The sequence below is a fragment of the Chiroxiphia lanceolata genome, chromosome Z (assembly GCF_009829145.1).
Source record: "Chiroxiphia lanceolata isolate bChiLan1 chromosome Z, bChiLan1.pri, whole genome shotgun sequence".
In the NCBI taxonomy this organism is placed as follows: Eukaryota; Metazoa; Chordata; class Aves; order Passeriformes; family Pipridae; genus Chiroxiphia; species Chiroxiphia lanceolata.
The window spans coordinates 19,663,350-19,689,745 of record NC_045671.1 but is presented as its reverse complement, the minus strand read 5'-3'; the positions used below and the strand labels follow the sequence as shown (position 1 = coordinate 19,689,745).

The 26,396-nt window shown below is 42.7% G+C and overlaps 1 long non-coding RNA gene across 2 annotated transcripts in view; it reads left to right on the top strand.

The window, feature by feature from the left end:
- LOC116780461 overlaps positions 1–25,731 on the top strand; it is a 49,144-nt gene extending 23,413 nt beyond the window's left edge. For both annotated transcript variants that reach the window (XR_004354484.1, XR_004354483.1), the window contains 2 exons: positions 17,915–18,009; positions 25,623–25,731. This is a non-coding gene — a long non-coding RNA (uncharacterized LOC116780461). The remainder of the gene's footprint in view (positions 1–17,914; positions 18,010–25,622) is intronic.
- Positions 25,732–26,396: the final 665 nt, after the last annotated feature.

Genomic DNA, 26,396 nt, shown 5'->3' with positions numbered 1-26,396 from the left:
CTTCTGTCTTAACTTGATATTGTTTACTTAGCAAAACAAGTTGCTGCTAAAACTTTTCCATCCAGTACACATGCATGGATGGAATGGGATTTTGAGGTCTTAAGGCAGAACTTTAAACGAAATTCCATCTTTGGTTTGCCTGGTTCTTTGCATTGTAATTTCTGTGCAACACTGAGTGGTAATCACTTTCCAAGTTTACAGAGGAGTGTTGTCTTTTGATTTTCATTGAGGCGTGAATGAGTATTAGCTGTCTCTCTTTTGATGCCAAAAGACTGCCAAAACATTATACCAGGCAGGAATAAAAGTCACAGTTTTGGCAGGTACTAGATAAACATCCATAAGCCATTGATAATACCACATTATTGGCATTGTGCATGTGGTACTGCCTACATCTCTCTAATTAGGAAATATAGTCTGATAACTATTTGAGAGCAGTTATTGTTGAGAAGCAGAAAAAGAGTCTGACTGTGGAGGTAGCATAAAAGCCATAAGACTGGAGTAAAAACTCTAGGAAATAGGGCAGTGCAGCAGCCTCTGGAGAAGGATACCTGAGGACATCCTAGAGAAGGGAGTCATAGCCTGTGGGGAGTAGTTACGCAGTCACAAGACAGCTGCTGTGAATAAGGCGGATTACAGCAATGCTGTGCTGTTTGTGGGGCAGGTGGGTTGATTTGTGCTATAACTATTCCCCATGCTATGGCTTTTCAGAAGAGGAAAAATCTATTGTTCTGGGTGATCCTTCAGCTGTGTTTCCCCCTCCCTTCCCATTCTGTTGTTCCATTGATAAATAAACAAGGAATTCTATTTTCATCATATCTAAGAAAAAAGTGCAATCTGTATCTCTTAAAAGCTGTGGAAAGCACAAACTTTCATCTTAAAGGGTAACAAGCAAACAATTTGAACAAGAGCAAGGGAAATGTTTCTTGTCCTTCTACCTAGGAAGAGAACCTTGAGTTTGTAAGCCATAGCAAAATAATGTAAGCAGTTGTAGGAATCAAAAGCTCATTGCTGATTATTGCTCAAGATCAAAGGCTCCTCCTGTCCCCCTCTAAAATCTGGGTTTGCAGCCTGGATAAATATGTAAACAAACAAATAAACAAACTGTGCATCCTTGATCTTGAAGGAGAGTTCAGACGAAGTGAATGGTGCAATGACAACCAATCTGCTTTATGTCATGACAAAAGCTTTTGCTGAGGAGGTTGCATGGAATGAAATTAGATGAAATTATAAAGAAATGGAAGATTAAGGGGTAAACCTAAATCCAAATCTGAGTGCAAGCTAAATCCATTCAAATCCAGCCAAGATGCAAAAGCATCTGCCCAAGGTTAGCTGTTAGACATGGTTTTAATGTAATTAAAACTATCACTGTATTTGCTGTCCCTCTAGAATTGATATAAGGGTGATTCCCAACTGAACTGCACCCTTCTGCTGTGCAAGTAAAATAACCAGAATACAACCCACAAAAGGCCTATTAGCTGCTTACACAGGGTGTTTCAGCCTCTTGGTTTGTTACTTGCAGCACTCCATGTCTCAGATCTCACTGACCCTGGTCCTATGTGTGAGGAAAAGCTGACATGAGTACCCCATCTCTAGGAGATGTCATGGGGCTGGCAGTGGCATGGCTTAGCTAGCTAACATCAATCTGCAAGGCAGTGTCCTTGTCACAGCATTACCGACTGAGCTAGATCTGCCAGGAGCCTGTCTCCAGGCAGCTGGTGAAATAGCACAGTCGAATCCCTGTCTTCATCACAACTGATGAGGATGAGCCCTGAAATTGTGGGCAGTATTCATGGCATGTGCCTACTTCATCTCTCTGCAGAGCATCAGCCCACACTCCAGCAGGGAGTTTCTCCTGGGCTGGGATCACACTGTATGATGCTGAGAAAAGTAGCTGTGGGGATCAGGCAAGACTTATTTTGGGATATGTTCATGAATAGCTCAGATGGCAGAGAAGAAGGAGCTCAGTGAAAAATTCCAAAGTGATCATGAAGATTAGTCAGTTCTTGCTGCCCTTTCAGAAATATCCTCCTCCATTTCCTGCTTTACAGATCCAGCAGCAGAGCTGTACATGGTTTTCCCTAATACCATGCCCTGAAAGGTATCTCCTCCAAAACATGTGTGAAATCCTTAGACATCCTCACATTTTGACTACATGCAAATGTCTCCTTGCACAGTAATGTCAATAGTGGGGTTGAGGTACCCTCTTTTGGACAAATTTCATACAAACTGTTGTGAGTCAAAGGCACAAGCAGGCTTCCTGGATCAACAGGTTGTTGGCGGAATTTTTTCTTCCTCGATGAACTCACTTGTTCCCTTTTTCTGGTGTCCTTGAAAGCCCCTGAAGAGAAGGCAGAATGTACCGGCAATGTGTTTCTCTTTGTCTGTGCTTGCCATGGTTCTTTGCGCTCTCTATTCATCTCTGCATGTTTTAACACCTCTTTTTTTACCCTTGCTTTTGGAAAGCTATCAGGACTTTCTTGTGTCATCTTGAATTCTCTTTTTAGCCAAGCAGCATGTATAGTCTTGACTACTTTCTTACAAAAATGTTCTGCTTTTTCTCTTTTACTGTCGTGCCTGTGGGTTTTGGGGGTTTTTTGGTTTTGTTTTTGGTTTTGTTTTTGGGGTTTTTGTTGTTGTTGTTTGTTTGTTTGTTTCTTTGTTGTTTTTGATTTGGGTTTTTTTTGTTTGGTTTGGGTTTTCTTTGGGGGGGGTGTTGTTTTGTTTTGGGGTTTTTTTAGGTGAGTTTTTGATTTTTTTTTTATTTGGTTAGGGGCTTTTTTGAATGGTTGGTTTGGGTTTTTTTTATTTGGGTTTTTGTTGGTTTTTGTTTGTTTAATTTTCTGCCTTCATTTTCAAAAGTCATACAAAGAGGAAGATGCTAGCCCTGGGAAAATGCAGACAAACCCATCATGTCTAGGTCTGTTGTCTGGAACAGTGCTCAGGTGCTGCCATTTTATTTTTTTTCTGAAGACAGTGCCTGGCTGGGCTGTGTTTATAATGCAGGTTAGTTTCTACCATGTTTTGCTTCTGAGTCCTGATCGCCACACTTTTTCCAAAACATGTGCTTTTTGCTTTGCCCACTCCACACGCAAATTCACCTTTGTAAAAGCAAAATTCTGTCACACAAGAATTTTCAAGTAGGGTCAGCTTGTATGACAGCACGACACCTGTGTGTTTGCTGTTGATTTCTGTGCATTTTCTGCACTTCGTGGTCCCTTTTGCAGGCAAAGTTGTTGGCTTACAGGGAGATGCTCTCCAGCATGTCTTGAATAAACCTCGTTCGCTTTATTCACAGTCAACGAATAACTAGTCAGTTTTCCTCTCAAGTTTACTGTAACTGTCCAAACTCAGATGGTCTACCTCTCGGCCTTCTGGATTTGGACAAATATGTAATTCTCTCAAAGGTATCTCTGTGTCAGTTTGGTTTTAAGGTGAAGTGGATCAGCTTTTACCTCTCACTCTTGTCTTGCATTACAGGTGCTGCTTTTTTCAACTGCTTTCAATAGAAAGACATTTGTAAATAAACCTCTTGATTTCTGGTGAGTTTCTCACCTCCATACTCAGTATGCTTAATTTTTCAAATATGCTGAGAAGTCACATCTCCCAGTGAAGAATGGACAACTTCTCAAAAAATCAGCAAAATTGTCTTTCAGCAGGATTTTCAACTGTCACTCAAACATGTACTTTCACCAAAAGATAAAATCTAATTTTAGTCAAAGATGTTATGACTGGTTATGTAGTTTTTTTCATGGTGGATTGTCCATTTAATCCTGAAGAATATCACAGCTGGAGATGCAAGCTGCTACACTGGAGTTTCCTCTTTCTATTATTTCCTCAACTATTATTTTTCTTTTTAAGTATTTTTTCCACACCATGTGTCTTCTTACTTATAATGCTATAAATGAGGCAATTAGGTGATAGATGAGATATATTACAGATGAGACCATAGAATGATAGAATCACAGAATATCTCAATTTGGAAGGGACTCACGAGAACCATCAAGTGCAACTCCTGGCCCTGCACAGGACAACCCCAAAATCCCACCATGTGTTCTGAGAGCATTGTTTAAACGTTTTTTGAACTCTGGAGGGTTGGTTCCCTCATCAGTTCCCTAAGGAAAGTGTTCCAGTGATTAATCACCCTCTGGGTGGAGAACATTTTCCACCTCCTCATGTGCAACCACTGGTCACCAGAGAGAGGAGATCAACATCTGCCTCTCCACTGCCACCCTGGAGGAAGTTCTAGGCTGCCATGAGGTCACCCCTCAGCCTTGTCTTCTTCAAGCTGAGCAAACCAGCTGACCTCAGCCATTCATCTTAGGGTCTTGTCCTTTTTACCATCACAGCTGCCCTCCTTCAGACACACTCAAACAGTCTGATGTTCTTACATGGAGGCATCCAAAACTGCACACAGGACTTGAGGTGAGGCCACACCTGTGCAGTGCGGAGTGGGATGATCACCTTCCTTGACTGCCCGGTGATATTGTGCTTGATGCACCCCAGGACATAGCTGGCCTTTTGTGCTGCAAGGGGGCACAATGCTGATTCATATTCAACTTGCTACCAACCCAAACCATCTCCTTCTGCCAGGCTTTTCTCCAGCCTCTTGCCCCCAGTTTGTGCATGTAACTAGGATTACTTACTCCCAGCTGAAGAATCCAGCGCTTGCTCTTGTTAGATTTTATATGGTTGGTGATTACCTGGCTCTCTAGTCTAATCCAATCTCTCTGTAAGGCCTCTGCCCACGAGGGATTCTGCAGCTCCTCCTAATTTAGTATAATCAGCATACTTACTTAGTGTATGCCTGGCTCTTGTGTAGACATCATTTATAAAAACATTGAAGAGAGCTAGCCCTAAAACTGAGCCCTGAGGATCCCCACTGGTGACTGGCTTCCAGCCTGATGTGACCTCATTTACTACACCTCTTTGTGTCAGCCAGTTGTTCACCCAACATGTTTTGGACCTGTCTAGCTGTGTGCTGGACATTCTGTATAACAAGATACTGTGAGAGACAGTATCAAAAGCTTTGTTAAAAACCAAAACCACTATATTTTCTGGCTTCCTTCAGTGAACTAGAGGAATGATTTCATAAGAGGGAATTAAGCTCATTAAGCAGGACTTTCCCCTCATGAACCCATGCCAGCTCTGACCAAAGACTGTGCTGTCTCTAAAGTGTTTTTTCAATAGCTCTCAGAATAACCTTCTCCATAATTTCATCGGGTTTCCCTGGAGGCTTCTCTCCTCCAGGGTGAAAAACCTCGGCTCTCTCAGTTTTTCCTCACAGGAGAGGTGCTTCAGACAACTGATCACCCCAGTGTCCTTTCTCTGGACTGGCTCCAACAGGTTGATGTCCTTCCTGTGCTGGGGACTCCAGATCTGGATGCTGTGTTCCAAGTGGGGTCTCATGACAGTAGAGTAGAGGCGAGAATCACCTCCCTCAACATTGCTGGCCATGCTGCTTTTTTGCAGCCCAGGATACAATTGAGTTTCTGGGCTGTGAGCACACATTGCCCTGTCAAGTTGAGCTTCTTAACAAGCAACACACCCAAGTCCTTCTCCTCACTGTGTTCTGTTGTCAATTCATTCTCCACCCAGTCTGTGTTTGTGCTTAGGATTGCCTTTTCTCAGGTGCAGCATCTTGCACTTGGCTTTTTGAACTTCACACTGACCACCTATCAAACCTGCCCAGGTCTCTGGATGGCATCACTTCCCTCCACACCAAACAGCTTGGTGTCCTTGGGAAACTTGCTGAGGTTGCATTCAACCCTATATTCAAGTCACTACAGAGGTGTTAAAATCCACCACTCCAAATATCAACCCCTGAGGAGCTATCAACTACAAAAAATTAAAGATACATTGACCAAATTCAATATCTGGAAAGATAATTGTCAGAAATATTTCTAGAATTAACAACAGTTCAATGACTCTAATGCAGCACAAAATACTTTCCCCCATGTTTAACATCATATTTCTGTTACAAAACCAAGCTTCATTATATTTTTACTCTCTCTTCCTGAAAAGACAGTATACATGGAAAGTTTTCCTTTTTAATCTGTAAAGGTATTCTAAATATAGAGTATGAATATATGATAGTCTAAACAATAAGTGACATGAACTGGTTAAAAAGTCAGCAATAAGGAATGAGAAATGTAATGTCTTGTATCTTGTTGCATAATAAAACAACTGCAATATACAAATCCAACCTGTCTCTTTTCCTTAAGTAAATTCTTTAAATACAGCAGAAAGAATAGGACGTCTTTAAGTAGTGTCTCCATTATACTTTCATTATCTACAAAAATGACAGTCTGTCCTCATGTTTCCTAACAGAGATAAAATCACCTGCAGAAGAAGGTGAAGTTCTTTTCTCTGGGTCATTCAGTAAATTGTATTTTCAGGGAAACATATAGGACTGAATTTTCTCTTTCTTACCATAAACTTATCTAAAAGTGGAGGTAGATTGAAAAAAACAAACCAACAAACAAAACAATATTAAAGCCATGTGAATAATTGGTTTTCTGGTTTGTGGTAGTTCTTTCAACAGCTGGGAAAAAAACCAGCCTAGATCAACAACAAATATCTTTTTTTTCAACATCTTCAACAAGCTGAAAGTTTGCAAAAAGTATTTCTTTTTGTAGTTTTAACTCACAAGATCTAATGTGTTGTTAATATGTCACAAAATATTACATCTTGCTTGAGAATGAATTTCAGAATTCAAAAAAACATTGGATGGAATTTACCAGTAAAATATCCCCAAACAGAAAAATAATTCTCTTCTGCAAACAAAACAAATGTAAACACCCTTTTTTATTTATCTTTCTGTGCTCAATTCCTTTTTCCCTGGATTCTGATACAAACAAGTTTGCTTCTTTGAAATGAATTTTAACTGTTGGAAATATTGTACGTTTTCTACCAGAAGAGTTTTGGCCACAGTATCTCACCAAGTTCTCTTCAGGCTGTTGCTGGAATATTGTTGCCAAGTGCTTTTAAAAATCTGCCCAAGGATATCAGACTGGAAGCTGTTATGGGTTGAGCACATGTGAATAAGCTCTTATTCCTGTGCCTTGTTGGAAGTAGAGGTTTGAAAATTTGACCACAGAGATACTCATTACTTGGAAACCAGGAGACAAGCAGTAAATACAAAAATTATTGACATGAGTTGTCAGACCACTTGAGACAGATTGCCTACATGTGAAGATTTATAGCTTTTCACACATCTCTGATGTTCTTAGCACTGTGCAATAAACAGAAAAAGAAGACATGGTGCAGCCCCTGCTTTTCTTGGAAATCTGTATTTGAAACAGCATGTCATATTCGGGGATGTCCACCTGACTATACTGCCTGTCACCTGAGAATGCTTGTAAATATTTCATTCCACTCCTGTTTCTAAATTTATTATAGGAACATAACTCCTAAGAGTACACTTTATTTTTGAACTGAGCTTCTATTTAAAGCCCTTCTTTTCTAAGTTTGATCTTCCTCTGCATCCTGGTTGAAAAGTGCAGAGTACTCAAAAATGCCAATGCATGGTAGCTTTTTCCTGCGAACTTCAGACTAACGGATGCTGCTGTCACAATGCTATCTTTGGTAGTGAATTTTCTCCTGCTGCTTATCTTTCTAATGAGTCATCTGGCAGATTTAGGATGCTAACCAATGGAGCTATACTGTGCTGTGTAATGGCATGGATCTTGTGAATCACTCAACCGGTTAGCTTTAGAAAAACAAGACTTCTGAAGCAGACTTCCACTAAAAATGCAATGTCTGGCAATTAACAGATCCCCTCCCTGCCCAAGTTTGCAAAAGGGGGTCAGGGGTAATGCCTCATCAAAATAAAAGAGAGGGATGAGAATGATAAGGGCTTGTGGCTATTTAAGGGAGATCTTGTTGCAATGTCTAGGTCAAAAGTCATAGAATCATAGAATCAGATGGGTTGGAAAGGACCTCTGAGATCATCAAGTCCAACCCTTGATCCACTACCACCACAGTTGCTAGACCATGGCACTAAGTGCCACGTCCAGCCTCATCTTAAAAACCTCCAGGGACGGAGAATCCACCACTTCCCTGGGCAGCCCATTCCAACGGCTGATTACCCTCTGTAAATAATTTCTTTCTAATGTCTAACCTAAACCTCCACTGGCACAGCTTAAGGCCATGCCTTCTTGTCCTACTGCTGATTGCCTGGGAGAAGAGACCAACCCCCATCTGCCTACAACCTCCTTTCAGGTAGTTGTAGAGAGTGATGAGGTCTCCCCTCTGAGCCTTCTCTTCTCAAGGCTAAACAACCCCAGCTCCCTCAGCCTCTCCTCATAGGACTTATGTTCAAGTCCCTTCACCAGCCTCGTTGCCCTTCTCTGGACCTGCTCCAGCACCTCAATATCCTTCCTGAATTGAGGGGCCCAGAACTGGACACAGTACTCCAGGTGTGACCTCACCAGCGCTGAGTACAGGGGAAGAATCACTTCCTTGGTCCTGTTGGCCACGCTGTTCCTGATACAGGCCAGGATGCCATTGGCCTTCTTGGCCACCTGGGCACACTGCTGGCTCATGTTCAACCTCCTGTCAATCAGCACTCCTAGGTCCCTCTCTACCTGGCTCTCCAGCCACTCTGTCCCCAGCCTGTAGCGCTACATGGGGTTGTTGTGGCCAAAGTGCAGGACCCGGCACTTGGCCTTGTTGAACCTCATCCCGTTGGAACCTGCCCAACTCTCCAGCCTGTCCAGGTCCCTCTGCAGAGCCCTCCTGCCTTCCAGCAGGTCGACACTCCCTCCCAACTTGGTGTCATCTGCGAATTTGCTAATGATGGACTCAATCCCCTCATCTAAATCATCGATAAAGATATTAAACAGAACTGGGCCCAACACTGATCCCTGGGGGACACCACTGGTGACCAGCCACCAGCTGGATGCAGCTCCATTCACCAGCACTCTCTGGGCCCGGCCCTCCAGCCAGTTCCTAACCCAGCACAGAGTGCCCCTGTCCAAGCCATGGGCTGCCAGTTTTTTCAGGAGTATATTATGGGAGATAATGTCAAAGGCTACATCCACAGCCTTCCCCTCATCCACCAGGCAGATCACCTGATCGTAGAAGGTGATCAGATTGGTCAGACAGGACCTGCCCCTTCTAAACCCGCGCTGGCTGGGTCTGATCCCTTGTCCATCCCGTAGGTGCTGTGTGATTGCACCCAGGATGATCTGCTCCATAACCTTGCCAGGCACTGAGGTCAGACTGACAGGCCTGTAGTTTCCTGGGTCCTCCTTCCTGTCCTTTTTGTGGATTGGTGTGACATTTGCCAACATCCAACCATCTGGGACCTCCCCAGTGAGCCAGGACTGCTGGTAAATGATGGAGAGCGGCTTGGTGAACTCTTCTGCCAGCTCCCTCATCACCCTTGGGTGTTACTGTCTTTCACTTCAAAGGTCCTCAATGCAAAAGCACCCCTGATGAAACTGTCTATTCAAGGAGTTACAGTTACGGTTGCCAAAGGGCAAACAGACTTCCTAGCTGATGAAGATATTGTGTACATCCACACACTACCTTTGCATTGTCTGTGCTATCCAGTCTTTCCTTGATTTCTCTAGTCCAGGACAGCTGCAAAAACAGGAGCTGAGCCACCACGTTTAGCTGCTGGCCTGTGAGCTAGCAGAGTGCAGGGAAGGAAGGGGAAGTATGCTGAAGCAGCTGCTCTTGCAGAGACTTTACTTCATGAGAGATGCAGTGAAGTCGTAGCTGGGTTTTTTCCTGAGATATGAAATTGCCTCTGTGCTCTTTCAAGGAGCCAAGACTGCTGTAGATACCTAAGTGACCACAGGGAAATATTTTGGGATTTATGTCTTAATTCCTGTTCCCATTGACAAACTAGCCTTAAAAAGCCTCTGTATTTACTGATGGAGGACAACAAAGATAAGAAGACAAATCCTGGTTCGTGCCCATGCCTCCCTTTCTCTTACTCTGAAAAACATAGCATCCAAATCCAGGAAGAGAAAGGCTCAAAACCCAGTTAGGACTGTGCTCCATCTCTTTTCCATTCCCCTCTTCCAAAAAACCAGCATGGACAGTAGTGCTGATACTTCTTTGCAGTGCTGGGGTTTTGCAACAGGGTCAGTATTTCCCCTGCAGTGCCACTGTCATCACCCTGGCCCCCTGGCTGGGTGAGGGCAGGAAATCGCTTTCCAACTCACGTGATGTGCCAAGGTCTGACTTCTCATAACTTGTGCCACCCTCAGAACTACAAATCATGAAGTAGCAGTGATGAAACTTATAGTAGCAACTTCCTCAGCAGACTTTGGTAATTGACCATGAGGATGGGAATTACTCACTCTTTTAATCTGATTCACACTTGAAGCTGTTATTGAATAATATAATACTTGCCTTCTTATTCTCCTTCCTCCTACAAAGTGGCAAACCAAGACATTTTTATAGTGTTCAAATAGTAAAAATGTAGCCTTTTAGGCCCTTTTCAAATTTTTTCTTTCCCTGTTCTCCTTCCTTATAGTTTGTTCCTGTTTTTAAGTATTTTTACCTGTAGCTCATGTTTTGTGGCATACTTATGTAGATGTACATATACAAGGATTTGAATGGTTTCACACACTTCGTTCTTGTCCAGTGTTGGTGTTGATCCATGCTCCTTACCCTCAGATGAACAGTAAATCTCCATTTTGCTCACAAGTAGCTCGAATCTCACAGTACCTTTTTCTCCACTCTTTCCTTTTCAGTGGGTGATGATGGTGAGCATGAGTTCTTGGCTCTCACACTGCCTCTGGGAAAGCATCCAAGATATCATTGTGAGAGCATGGAAATTAATGTGTCGGCATATCAAAGAACACTGTGCTAAAGCGAACTAGTGGGATGTTTTATTCCTCCAATATCATGTGAGGGCTCAGGATAACTTTACCTCTCCTATGCAAAGCCTTCTCTTTTCCTGTGTAGGTGCATTAGTCAAAGGCTTTCTGGAGGTGCTCTGAATGTGAGACTCGTTTTCAGAAACCTGAGAGAGTGTTAACATCCTTGGAGGGTGAAGAAGCTGTTCAGAAGTTACAGTTCCCAGCAGGGAAGTACATGTTCTATAAAATCCTTCAGTATAATAAAACTGGATAATGGAAATGCCACATTGGGCTGTCTTTTTTTAATGTCAAGTAATTGCTTAATGAACGGTGTCATGAACTAGCCTTCTAATGTGGGGTTTTATGCCTTCTGCATGGCTTAATTCTCATTAATTATCAACCCAAATTCTTCAGTTGGGTAGGATCACTAGCATCTGGCAAAAAAGTTGGAGAGATGTGACAGCCCTGAACTCCTGAGAGTTGTACTTGGCAATCCTGAGACCCCATGTCTGTAAGTCCCTGTACCCAGGCAGGCAACACGAACAGGATCTGTTTCTGCCTCTTTCCAAAGGGGCCATAAGGCCTCCCTGTCATGCTTGAGTCTCTCCTACCTGCTCTAGTCTGAGTGCACCCTCAGATTTACCTGATCACTCTGCCGCTAACCTGACCATTTCTGCTGTCTGGAGACACAGAAGGACCTTGCCTTGAGGCCCCATCCTTCCCTGGATGGTGGACTCAAGTCTCCTTTTCCTTGCTTGTTTTTGTCTGATGGAGGTTGCTATAATTTATCCAACTTTAATGATTCTATGATGCTAAGATCAGTAGCTTTCAAAGATTTACAGATGGTGGTTCCTGCCCTGCAGACCACTGTGCTGATGCACGCTAAAATGAGATTGATAAGTACAGAAATGAGGTGAGAGCAAGGTGAAAGAGCAGAGCTTACATACAAGGACAAGTTGTCTTTGGGTAGCTGAGCACATAGCTCAACATCTTTTTCTTTTCCAGATCTATGGGCAATGTAAGAAATATTAAACTGCTGTACTATTCCCTCCTAATCCTCTCCTGCTCTTTCACTGAATGTCACATGATTCAGTTTTGCAATGGCCAAACAAGAGTGGACTAAAAGGATATAACTTTGCAGAGGCTACTGTGCTTATCAGAGAAATTGACTTACTCTACCTTCAAACAAGCTTGTGATTTATTGTGTTTATCTAGCAGAAAGAAAGTTGAAGCAACTTGAAGCATCTGGCCCAGAAATCCCCAACATATTTTACTTCCCTACAAGTGGAGAAGACATGTGCAAACATGAATGAATACCATAAAAAAACTACCTTCTTCCTGATGCTGTGCATTGCTGTACAGAGTTGGTCTGCTTTACATGTAGTTGAACTGAATAAATGGCCTGTCTTGAATTACATCTTGGATAAACTGGGTGTGTAATGTATCCAGCCAGCTCTAGTGTTCATAACTGTCACTTGAATAACTGAGCAGCATATTTCTGAGGCATTGCCAGGTTCAGAGACATCTCAGAAGAACAATCTGTTCTTACAAACAAATATGAAATGTGGCGGAGAAAGACAGCAGGGAGGAGGGAAATCAATGCTTGATAGGCATATTTCTATATTGTATAAGCATTTGAGTTCTGAGGGCAAAATAAGGGAAATCCATTCAGATTTTAATTGTATTTTACATCTTTTCAAAGCATTCTGTGATTGAAACAAAGGACAGAAATTATTCTACTATTCTATCATCCTTGGATTACTTCTTGCCCTAAGACTCAGAGGAATGGAGTAGGTTAGAGACTCTACCACTCTTTTCCAAAAAATGTCTCTGCTTCATAGTAGCAATGAGTAATCTCCTCCTTTCATGCACTAGACCAGAGAGTCCCACTCCCACCTCTGCAGTAACATTGTCTGTCTCCAAGAGTGAAGGCAACAGTTCTTCAAATATTAGAAGCTACAGTCTAAGCACATCAAAATATCCAGCAGTGGGAGTGTTGGTTGTCTAGACTTGCAGTAATTTCTCCCATTCAAGCTCTTGATCAACACTGTCTGGTAGAAGTATACAGAAAGGCTGTACTTCAAGCAAGTCACAGATATATAGCATCAAAACTCGTTCCACACAGCCAGGGACCTTTTCCCCTCCCAGTCCTCTCTCCAGTCTCATCATCTTTGCGCAGTCCTCACAACTTCGCGTTTAGTTTGGCAAGATTTCTTCTTTCATTGTTCTCAAACTACCATAGATATTAGGAGGTAACTCAACTGCTTCTTCCTTCTCTTCCTCGTGTGCCCACTCAGAAGGCTATCACTGGAGGTCCCAGCTGTTACTTTCAGGTTCTTTATGATATTAAACTGCCTCTCCTTCTACTGATGCATTGAAAAAGTCAAAAGCAGTGAAGGTCCAAAGTTTTGTATTTCTCCTCTCAGGAAAAGGACAAAGACACAATCAGTGATCAGCCCCGCAAAAGGGCAAGTGAGTCTTTACATTTATTGTCATTTTCTGAAAAAAAAATATATCATGTGTCAGAACTAGAGCTGGCATAATAGAGCAACTTCTGCCTTCCATGAAATAGAACTTATTTCTGTCACTGCTTAAGTCTCAGCAAGGTTAATTTTCATGGAAAGTGTGAGTTAAAAAAAGAGATGGATAGACAAGAAAAGTGACAATGAGAATGTTCCCTGTTCCAGCTCTAAGATCTATACATCAATTAAAAACTGTTTATTACCTCTCACTGGTCCTTGTTCTTCAATGCATTTCAAAGTGTATAAACCTATATCCGTAGGCAGTACTCAGTGCTCCAACATCCTAATGCAGATGCATTTGCATATCCTGGGATGAAAAGCTTTAAGAAGACAAAGCTGGTGATTCTGATTTGCCTGTTTTGTCCTCCACTGTGATGTCTGATTGTCACTCTGTTTCCTTATGTGATCTTTTTGAGGACCTTTGACCTAACCTTCAAATGACTTTGTACTTTTATTACTCAACATCTTAATATTTTAAGCCATGTTGCTGGTTCCTAAAAATGAGATTAACACAAGTGCAGAAGTTATGAAAGAACCACATTTTCTTGAAGCATTTACAATACCACTGTGAAGAACGTCTAAATCAAGCACTCTAAGTCTCACTGTGTGCCAAAGCAATCAGTAGAGCTCACAATGAGGATTTAGTCCATTTCATTATACCACAAAGGATCTGGAACTCTGATTTCACAGGCGATAACCATAAAGTCTGTTCTTCACCTAAAAACAAAGAAAGGTATTTGGCATGTGATAAGTGATAAAGTCAATGCTCTGTGTGACAGCACGGTGAAGGAGCACATTGCTGAACTGGTCTCATTTTGGTGTGCACTCTTACTGATTTTAAAGGAAAATGAAAGTACTTCTGAGCAAATTTGTTTTACTGCAAAATCTTTCTGCAGCATGTAGGCCTCAGAAGCTACAGTGCAGTTCCAAAGCTTTGTAACACTACAAAAATGGAAAATTAGAAGTAAGAAATTTGAAGTAGCATGAATATATATTCCACTGGAATAAAGAGGTGGTATTGTACAGCTAACTGTTCACTTCTGACAGTTTGTCTTTTCTGAGCAATAGTGTAATTGCTTCTTTAAAAGCATATGGAAATTACCTGTAAAATTAAAGAGCAGGGGATGAAGAACGTTGAGAAAAGAGCTCAGAGAACAACTTCAAGGGGTTGCTACAATTTCTCTGATCATCATAAACAAAGCCCTCCTAACAAACCCAAAAGCATGTTTGAAATAATCAAGTTTACCCCAGTTCTTTCACATGTGACTGTCTAAATATAGGATCAAATTTCTTTGATTCCTGTCTTCCTACCAGCAAGGGACTTGCAGGCCTACACACCAACCGAAAGCAATCAAATCCATCTAACTGCACATAAGAATCCTTCATAATGCTCTGGCTGCCTGCATTAACATGTCCAGCATTATTATTTGAATAACAGGAACCAGACACAAAGAGCTTTAGTTTTTAATTATTTTTTTTTTTTTGCCAGAGCTTCTGTCCTGGCTTCAGCTGGGGTGAAACTAATTCCTCTCAGTAGTTTTGGATTTGGAATCAGAATGGCATTGGTAACACACTGATGTTTTGGGTTTTTTGCTAAGTTGGGTTTATCCTAAGTGAAGGACTGTTTTTTCCCCTTGTCTAATGCTCTGTCAGTGGGAGGGAGCATAGCTGAGACTAGTGATTCAAACTGACCAAAGGGATATTCCACACCATAGACTGTCATTCCCAGTACATAAAGTGTGAGGAGCTACCCGGAAGCACAACTGATCTGGGATTCGAAAGGGGGGCCTGTCATCAGTCAGCAGGTGATGGGCAATTGCATTGTGCATCACTGGTTTGTTTACTTTTTATTACTATTATTATTATCCATTATTATTGTATTGTACTTTATTTTCAATTATTAAACTGTTCTTATCTCAACATACAAGTTTTACCTCGATTCTCGTCCCCATTCCATGGGGTGGGGGAAAGAGAGTGGGGGGTTGAGTGAGTGGCTGCGTGGTGCTTAATTTCCTTCTGGGCTTAAACCACAACAGCTTCTTAAAGTTAATGCAAGCAGGTGAAAGCATTCTTCTCTGTATTTGTGCTTGTAACAACACACTTCTGCCAAAAGTGAGGAAAACACAGTTTGCTTGCAGAGCATTTTACCTCCTATCATTATGAGAAAATCATCAGCGTTGAATGACATGCTCAGACACATGGTGTGATTTTTTGGAGTTCTCCTGTGCAGGGTCAGGATTTGGATTCTACGATCCTTGTGGGTCTCTTCCAACTCGGGATATTCTGATTCTGTGAAAACACATTTTGTTTTGCTTTTGCTTGTGTATTTTGTTTTGTCAGCAATGCTACAAATAACAATGTATTTGTGGTAGTTCTAGTTTCCTCTGTTTTCAGGGTAAACTGGGGTGTTCCTGGAAGACAGTCTATTTGATTAGGTGGATCTGGCTTGCTCTTGAGAAAAGTTGGGAGAACATGGAGGAGGAGATTTTTGTGTCTTCATCACCCTGTGAGGAGCAGATCTCAGAGATCACTGGTGCATGAGGCTACTTGGCAGGGGCACAATGTCAGGCTCTGCCTCAAGCCATGCCTTCACTTGGGCCACATTGCCAGGACATATTGTTCTTATTTAGATATCCAGTGATTCTGCAGGTGGAAAACAAAATAGAAAGGTTTTTTTTTTTGCTTTGATTCCAGGTCCCTGCTCATGACCCAAAGAAAAAGTGTTTTCATTAGTTTTTCAGTAGCCTTCTCAGCGCTTCTTCCCTTTTACAGTTGAAAGAACTAGACAAGTCTAGCTTGTGTTGATGTTTAACTACTTGTGGCTGCCCTGCAGAGATGCTTTTTTTTTAGATAGACAGAGGAAGGAATGTGAGGTTGGTTGCATCTTTGATGAAGGTAACTGAGTACATCTGCTATTCCTATATGGCATTTGGCAGAATTGGCCTACTCTGTAATCTCTTGCCATTCCAGCAGTCTCGGAAGGCAAATATGCTCACCTGAAGCATCCCCATCACTGTGGACCCCTTCTCAACAAGTTCAGTATTTTCTCTATGTTGAGGAACTTGCCTAAGCATTTGGAGGGTATCAGTATTAGGTTTCTTTTGATGAAGTGATTAATTGTATCAGAGGAAGGCACAGGCAATGTTGAAGTAGATAAGCAAGTGAAGGCCTGCAGATGTACAGGTTACAGTAGATTCACAGTAGGTGTGTATAAAAACAGACACAGAGCCTAATGGATAAAGCAAGACTATGTAGAGTTATTGCTAGGACAAAAATAAACAGTAAAACCAGCAACAACAAAACCTAAAAAGAACTGGAGACTACGCGGATTATGACCAACTAGATTTTCAGACAAGCTTCTGATTTCTCTGTCTTTAAATCATTTGCAAACTGCTATCTATAAGCAGTTCTGTGTAGGTGCTGAATGTTAATGTGTTTTTATTTAATCCAAGTCCAAAACAAAAATCAGCCAAATAGCAACGAAATAAACATTCTTCATAGCAGGCCTCTAAGACAGGAAAACTTAGGCTTGCAAGAACTGCTACCAAAAGCAGAGTCTATGGCTCAGAACTCCCCTTGTCAGGGGACAAGACCCTACAGTGCTGAGACATCCTGACATCAGACCTAAGGAAGAGTAGCTCATCACATCTGTATCTTACCAGCTAGTCAAAATATTAAGGCAGTCTTTTGCCCAAGGACAGTGCCTTTCTGGCACCAGCGTGGTCTGACTGTGCACCACTGCTGCTGTACAAAATTTGAACCATGACTGCGAGACCTTTGCCACACTCTGCACTGCTGAATCTAGGAGAACATAGCAGGAACATACCAAAGATGTCAATGCCAGATGCAAGCTGAGCTGTGGGGGTTTTAGCCAAACTCTTAGGCAGTGCTGGGCTTCTTTATCAACTAGCAATCTAGGTAGAAGTGGGAAATAACGCAGAGGTGTAAGCATATATGCAAATACAGAGTGAATGATACTACATTTGTGGTGCATTCTGCTTATTCAAGACAAGACCTAACAAATGAGGAATTAGAAGAAGCAAGGGGAAGATTAAAACATTAGTGATAGGGAAGTCATTCTCGCAAAAGTTAGCACACTTGCACCTGGGCATTTGGCAATGATTTATGGTTTAATTGTATTCAAACTTGTCAAACAAGTTTATTAGAAAACATAACAGTACCTTATATCTTATAATTCGACATTTGCAGTCAGAGTGGGCTTTTAGGAAAGGACTGAAATCACACAGAAGACCAGACTTCCTCTTTCCAGAAGAACAAGGACACCACTGAAAAACTGTGCATTTAAAAAGGACAAAGTGAAGAACACATGAAAGTTTCTTTTGGTCAACAGGTCAAACGGACAGTGAAAATCGATGTCACAACTGAGGTAGGTAGATACATGTAATAACAGAGGAACTGGCAGAGTTTTTGCTCTATGAGTGGTATTAAAAGTAGTTCCTGAAAATTCAAACTTGAGAAGCCAGGTGAGGTTTACAAAGAGAAGGTTTTATTTGCTCAGAAATACAAGGCTGGAAGATCTCAGGAAGTTCTTTACATTTCTGATGTGTTTTTTAGATTCTCAACAGAATGCTGTAGTGGGTGTGTGTGAAGATGAAGATCTGAAAGTTTCAGAAATATGAACAGAAGAAGAGAGCTGAATGTTGATGACGGTATGTAGGAGTGAGCACCAGCACTTTCACACTGCTTAGATGTTAAAGTGAGTGGAAGCAACATTGGGAATCTATCAAGAGATGAAGAGTAGGAACAGAGAAAAATTAAGAGGGAAGTGAAAGGATTGAGTTTTGGCAGTACTAGGTCATATCTTCAAAGCATGTTTAATGGTGAAACTTCACTGATGTCAGTAGAACCCATCTCATTTCCCAAAAACCGAGGATCTTAGACTACCTGAAAGCCATATAGGTTAGAAAGTGGAGAGCGTAAGGACAGACAAAAGCTGGAACATCTTGCTGAGGTGAGCAAGCTATTCTAGAGGTATTCGAAGGTGTTAAAGAACATGTTAGACAAACTAGTGTCAAGAGTGACAGACTTGGGTGTGGCTCAGCCTGCCACAGGGCAGGAATGTGATCAGAGGCTTCTGCTCATGTAGTTTGAAGAAATCAGGTTCAAACGGGGATGAGGACATGATGGTTTGGTTTAGCATCAGATGGCTTGATGCCTGATCTTTTCAAGCACAGCAAGGATACTTTATGTCAAGGTAGACTAAAGCCAGTAACCTGAATAAAAAGTTGTCCTCTGCTATGGACCTTGATCTGTGGAAATCTACTCCCTTGCCTGCATTTTGTCCCACAGTGACTTAAGAGCTGGCAACAAAGTTCCTTCTTTCATTAAGCACTAATGACTGGAATGACTGGAAAAGCAAGTGTGATGGAGGCGAGAACAATAGCAACATTCAGATTGAAGTCCAGCAGTTGTATCTCTGATGTAGGTTTTGTGAAGGGCTTCTTTGAAAGCCACATGCACACACACATGCACACACACTTCATTGGGAGGTAACACTAACACTCATATGGAATTAATTTTTTATAAAATGCAAGGAATTTGTATTGCTTCAGAGAAATACAGTTCTTTTTATAAACCAGGAGAATGCAAGCTGTTTTTCTCTGAGAAAGTTTGTTTTGCCTGCATAATGGTTCCAATTGAACTACGAGGACTAGAGCAGTAGCAGAAAAGCTTAATGTTTTTCATAGACATGCACAAGTTCAGGCACATGCAATTCAGAATAGGTAGTTGGATTTCAAGCATAATTGTGTCCCAATTCTGACAATCAAATATTTGTACCAAGTTGTCAAAGTGTAAAATACACGCCCTGCAGAAAAAATCTGTTACCAAGGACAGTTAAGAGAGATGTTGAGGAAGTGACGTGGAGCAAAAGGAAGACAGTCAGTTTTCTGAATTGATTTATTCTGTTTTAATGTATATATTTCCAGGGATCCTGACCATACAGGCCTGCAGTTACAGTGTATTTTCTTTGTCATAAAAAAACTCAACATACAATGAGCCACAAAAGCTTGAGCCGCTCAGGTCAGGTCAGGATTAAACATTCCACGAAACTCCAGGGTGTTTCAAATCCCACGTTTTGCTCTCTCCCATTTCATATAGAATAGGTAGTTTTGGGCTTCAAGTATGACTTTCTTCATCTACATAGAAATCTTTAGTTGAGTGGTTTTTTTCTGGTGTCTTCTTCCAAGATACCACTAAAACAAATTAATCCAAGCTGGCATGTATCAGAGATAAAAGGAGAAAGAAAACCATAGTAGATAATTGCAGATAAAAGGTTTAGTTCAGACTGAACTTTATAATTTCTTACAGTTCAAAGCTTCATTACCAACACTGGTTTTGTCTGACAAATTTCACATCTTTATTCTGACAAGGCCTAATCTGGGAATAAGTGAAAAGGATAACTACACATATGAATAGATGGGAATTCACCATGTCAACCATATGTAGTCTCCTGATTGAGTGACTGAACAGTCAAGCTCTTTAGCCAGCCTGATGGAAAAATAAGGGAATTAAGTATAAGTCTTCAAGTGTTTTGGGGAAGAACAGGGTAGCCCTGGACTCCATAAGGCTCTTGGTTATCAAGATGTTCCTAGAGACCTTGACTGGGCAGAGACCTTCCCTTTGGGAAGGGAGTCCAAGAGATGGAACACAAAGACTGGTGCTTGCTACTCCTCTTCTCTGTTTTTTCCCATGTTCAGATTGCGGGTTCTGGGCCCTGATTATTCTGCCTGGTTATGCTGCCAGCCCACACCTCTACCCAGCTTTGGTGTGGAGACCAGCTGGTAAGGCCCACTTCAATGGCATGCCCATCCAATGTAGACATGGCTCACCAGCACCAGTAAAGAGAATTCATAGTTCCTCCACACACCTTTGGCCCCCTGAGTAGCCTCAGGACATTTTTCTGCAGGGCTTTGTCTGTGCTCTGAGAAGCGCATAATCCCCATTTACTCCAGGCAATTTCCTCCTCAGCCAGGGCTACCTGTATGGTTTTAAATTAAGAGGACAAAAAAGCCTTCAAAAAGATTGGCTCAAGTGGGTAAGATGACCACTTCTCTTGGCTGAGAGCCTTGACTTCTCCTAACAGCATTAGGAAGAGAGAGAGCAGCACAACCCAGCTCAGATGCATTTCCACATCTGTTCATCTCTCATTGCTATAGTGCAGTGGGTGTATGTGAGCAAAAAGGAAAAAGGTTTGTGTTGATTCCTTTGTTCCCTTTTCCTGGGTTGTGCAACATGACAGTGACATTTTCCTTCTCTGCTTGTGATCTCCACCAATACTGGCCCCAAATCCCCACCACGTGCTTCAGCACAAATTAACTAGTGTGAAAGGAATGCTAAATATCAGTAGGGCTTCAAGGCTAGCAACTCATGCACAAAGTAAGAAAAAAAAATTGAAAAAATTAAAAAAAGACAGATTTCCTGCCTTCAGTAGAGTATTATTTAGCTGTAAGTTATATACTTCCGAGCTTCTTTTGCTCCCCTACCAAGACTTTCAGAGAGGGAAAAATCAGAACAGATACATGAAAATAAGGATAAACATTAATATGTAGAAAAGGAAAAAAAATCATATCCTAGATAGACCATAACTCCCCTCACTGCAGTTTACCTGTTTGACTTTTTCTCAGTGACAGCAATAGGAGCTATATGCTTAAACTGTATTTCAAAAAATTGGTAACTCCAGAGCATCTCCATTTTCTCCCTTGCTTTGTCCTGTTGTGTAAATGTGTGTCAGGCCAGAAGCCAGAGCTGACATCACATTGCAGAGGACTGCCCTAGGTCTTGCATAATCTTAATAGGATAGCCACTTGGAAAGTCTTTATGCACCATTGCCTTTCTAGCTACTCTACTGCATTAGAGGAGCAGAGCCATTATAGACTAGGTAGAAGTATTAATCACATTTGCATCATTGATGTTCACTATAAGGTATTACAGTAGGCCCCAGTACTTCAGGTCCTGTTCCCATTCCCCTAGGAGCAAACCTCTGTCAAGTGATTGCAACTGACTGCACCACTGTTGCATTTTAATCCTGAGGTTTTATAACCTCAAAATGGTTGATGATAACTCCATGGGTTATCATCAGAAAGATGCCCAGTATGTTGCTTGTCCATGCCCAGTATCATATGGTTTAGGTGCCTGCATAACAGCATCCCTGTTTGGAGTGGTGTGATACTTATTGGTCCTCTAACATGTTTGTTCTTTGTTGACTGTAATCTATGTTACAGTATGTAGTAGCAGACTGCAAAAATGTTAATGTGAGGGAACTAGGAATGGAGATAAATGCATGCATGCTACTCTGCTTGAAAAAATGTGTCCTTTTCCTCCCTCTTCCTACTGTGACACTTCTTGCTGGACACTGATGCACTCTCCTGCACTGCAACAGGCAGAGGCTAGGTAGACACTGACTCTAGCACATGCTGCTTGCTGCACCTTACTGCTGGGATGAGTCCTGAAGCAAATTAATACTATTAAATCCTGATGCAAAATAAGAGCTACCAGCCTGCATCTTCCATTACAGAATCAGAGAATCACAGAATCAACCAGATTGGAAAAGACTTCTGAGATCATCAAGTCCAACCTTGGACCTAACACAACCTTGTCTACTAGACCAGAGCACCAAGTGCCACATCCAGTCTCTTCTTAAACACCTTCAGGGACAGTGACTCCATCACCTCCCTGGGCAGCCCATTCCAATGTCTGATCACTCTCTCTGTAAAGAATTCCTTTCTAATGTCTAACCTAAACCTTCCTTGGCACAGCTTAAGATCATGCCCTCTTGTCCTACTGCTGGTTGCCTGGGAGAAGAGACCGATCTCACCCTTGCTCCAACCTCCCCTCAGGGAGTTGTAGAGAGTGATGAGGTCTCCCCTGAGCCTCCTCTTCTCCAGGCTGAACAGCCCCAGCTCCCTCAGTCACTCCTCATAGGACTTGTGCTCCAGTCCCTTCACCAGCCTCGTTGCCCTTCATTGGACCGCAGTTCAGCACCTCAATACCCTCCCTAAACTGAGGGGCCCAGAGCTGGACACAGTACTCAAGGTGCAACCTACTTAGTGCCGAGTACAGGGCAGAATCACTTCCCTGGTCCTGCTGGCCACACTCTTCCTGACATAGGCCAGGATCCATTGGCCTTCTTGGCCACCTGGGCACACTGCTGGCTCATGTTCAGCTTCCTGTCAATCCAAACTCCCAGCTCCCTCTCTGTCTGGCTGCTCTCCAGCCACTCTGTGCCCAGCCTGTAACGCTGCATGGGGTTGTTGTGGTCCAAGTGCAAGACCCTTCACTTGGCCTTGTTAAACATCATAGCATGGGATTCAGCCCATTAATCCAGCCTGTCCAGGTCCCTCTGCAGAGCCCTCCTACCCTCCAGCAGATCAACATGTCCCCAGCTTGGTGTCATCTGCAAATTTGCTAATGGTACACTCAATCCCCTTGTCCAGATCATCAGTAAAGATATTAAATAGAACTGGGCCCAACACTGACCCCTGGGGGACACCACTACTGACTGGCCGCCAACTGGATGCAGCCCCATTCACCACCACTCTCTGGGCCCAGCCCTCCAGCCAGTTCCTAACCCAGCACAGAGTGCCCCTGTCCAAGCCGTGGGCTGCCAGCTTTTTCAGGAGTGTGCTGTGGGAGGCGGTGTCAAAGGCTTTGCTGAAGTCCAGGTAGACCACATCCACAGCCTTCCCCTCATCCACCAGGTAGATCACTTGTTCATAAAAGGAGATCAGGTTGGTCAGACAGGACCTGTCCCTCCTAAACCCATGTTGGCTGGGTCTGATCCCTCATCCATCCCGTAGGTACTCTGTGATTGCACTAAGGATAATCTGTTCCATAACTTTGCCAGCTTCCAATCATTTGGGATTCCCTGGTGAGCCAGGACTTTTGATAAGTAAAAGATACTGGTTTGGCAAGCTCTTCCACCAGTTCCCTCATCACCCTAGGGCAGATCCCGTCTGGTCCCATAGACTTATGGGGATCCAAGTGGCTCACTCAGCAGGTCACTAACTCTTTCCTCATGGATAACACGGGCTATTCAGCTCCCTGTTGCTGCCTACCAGCTCCAGAGGCCAGTTGTTCGAGGACAACCTGCCTTCTTGTTGAAAACTGAGGCAAAGAAGGTGTTAAGTACCTCAGCCTTATCCTCGTCTTTGGTAACTGTGTTCCCCTCCATGTCCAACAAAGAATGGAGGTTTTCCTTGCCCCTCCTTCTGCTATTGATGTCTATATAAAAACACTTAGTGTTGTCCTTAACAGAAGTGGCCAGATTAAGTTCAATTTGAACTTTTGCCCTTCTAATGTTCCTTCTGCATGACCTAATTACATTCCTAAACCCTCCATGAGTTGCCTGCCCTTTTTTCCAAAGGAAATAGACTCTCTTTTTTTCCTAATTTCCTGCAAAATCTCCCTGTTCAGCCAGGCCGGTCATCTTCCCCACTAGCTTGCCTTTTGGCACACTGGGACAGCCTGCTCCTGTGCCTTCAAGATTTCTTTCTTGAAGCATGTCCATCCTTCCTGGATGCCTTTGTTTTTAAGGGCTGTTTCCCAAGGTACTCTCTGAACCAGCCTCCTGAATAGGCCAAAGTCTGCCCTCCAGAAATCCAGGGTAGAGGTTTTGTTGATGCCCTTCCTTACTTCACTGAACATTGAAAACTCTATCATTTCGTGGTCACTGTGCCCCAGACGGCCTCTGACCACCACATCTGCCACCAGCACCTCTCTGTTTGTAAACAGCAGATCTATTGTGGCCCCAGCCCTGGTAGGTTCATTTATCAGCTGCAACAAGAAATTATCCTCCATACACTCAAGGAATCTCCTAGACTGCCTCTTCTCCGCTGTGTGGAGTTCCTAGCAGACATCTGGCAGGTTGAAGTCACCCACAAGGACAAGGGATGGTGATTTTGAAGCTTCCATCAGCTACTTGTTGAATCACCATCATCTTCCTGACTGGGTGGTCTGTAACAGACTCCCACCAGGATGTCAGCCTTGTTGGCCTTCCTCCTGAGTCTGATCCACAGGCACTCAACCTTATTGTTACTGACTCCAAGTTCTAGAGAATGAAGAGACTCTCTAACATATAGAGCCACCCCTCCACCTCTCCTACCTTGCCTGTCCCTTCTGAAGAGCTTGTAGCCACCCATGGCAGCACTCTAGTCATGCGAGTCATCCCACCACGTTTCCATGATGGTGATTATGTCGTAGCTTTCCTGCTGCACGATGGCTTCCAGCTCTTCTTGTTTGTTACTCATACTGCGTGCATTGGTGTACATGCACTTCAGCTGGGCTGTTGATATCACTCCTAACCCTGGCTTTCCACCTTTAGGCTCTTCTCTGGAGAGGCTGGTTTCAACCTCTTCCCCCTTCAGACCTAGTCTAAAGCACTCCTGATCAGCCCCAATAACTTACGGGCTAGAGTAATTTTGTCCTTGCTAGATAGATGAAGTCCAACTGACTCTAGCAGGCTAGGTACCATAAATTTTGCCCCATGATCTAAAAAAACCCAAATTTCACCGGTGGCACCAATCCTTTAGCCACCTATTGATAAAATGGGATTTCCTACTCCTCATTCATCCTTGCTACTGCAGGAATTGAGGCGAACACCACCTGTGTTCCTGTCCCATCAACTAATCAACCCAAAGCCTTAAAGTCCTTTTTAATTGCCCTGGTACCTCTTTTACTGACCTCATCACTGCCAACCCGTACTACCAATAGTGGGTAATAATCTGAGGGCCGAACTAGCTCAGGGAGTCTCCTGCTAATATTCCTGACCCTAGCCCCAGGAAGGCAGCAGACTTCCCTGTGGGATGGGACTGGTCAGCATATAGGGCTCTCAGTTCCCCTCAGAATGGAACCACTGACTACAACTACCCTTCTTTTTTTCTTCATAGCTGCAGTTGTGGTCCATCTAATAGACAGGGTGCAACCGGGAGACCCTCCAGACAGATCTTTTCTTGAGTGTCATCTGCCCAACTCTCTAGGTCCAGGGCCTCATTGGAAGGGCCTAATTAGCACTATGCTTCCTATTTAAAGGAATGATTAAGGATGTGGTCATGGACATGAAACACTGTAGAGGGCTCTGCTATTCTTGCAATGAAGGAGGTAACATGCACTTACCTTCCTGGCCTCTACATGTTTTGTAGCAATAGGACACATGCACCTTCCAATGTATTAGATGTAGATAGGACATTATTCAGAAGGAAAAAAAGGGGGAGAAGGTTACAGAGAATTTTCTACATCCTTCACTATAATTTATCTCCTTTTACAGGTACACCTGAATTTACTCTAAATAGTATCAAGAGAAAAATTGCTGCCAGTTTTTCTTCCAAGCGTCCTGTCTTATTCAGCAGAGTGATGGTGATAATTTTAGGGTATTAAACAAGATGCAAAAATTTTCTGTCTCATTCTCTTCCTTTACTGTATCTAAACATTTTTAGAGATGACAGCTACCAGCATTCATAAAGTGAAGATTTATTTTCATAAATTTGTTCCTGCCAGCAAGCCCTCAAAAGAAAGATCTCTCCTAAAAACTTTGAGTGAGATACTTTGATTATACTTTCAGGCTGAGAGAGAGGAATTCTGCTTTGCTGCAGAAACTTTTCAAATACTGCAGGCTGTTGCCATTCTGCTTCCATATGGTCCCAGCAATTTTCACTTTCTCAGCAGAGTGATTTGGGGCAAAGAAAAATATTAGGCAATGCATTCCTCCAGTATGCCCCACCATTACCTCTTTTGCCAACCACGTTTCTTCTGTGGCAGGACCAAAGAAAATGCTTTTAAAATGGATGAATTACCACACTATAAGTAATCAGTTCACAGAAGAACAGTTTGCCCCATGGATCCTGATGATTTTATAACCATCTCAGTCACTATAAAAGGTCATACCACCAAAAAAGCCAAACAAACCCAGAATAGCTTTTGCTTAAAGAACTATTCCTTAAACTGGTTACCCACAATGTTGTACAGGATTTACAGGGCATTAAGTATCCAAAGAAAGTACCCCAGGCTCAGTAATTTTCAAATAGCAGCTGATTTTAATTTT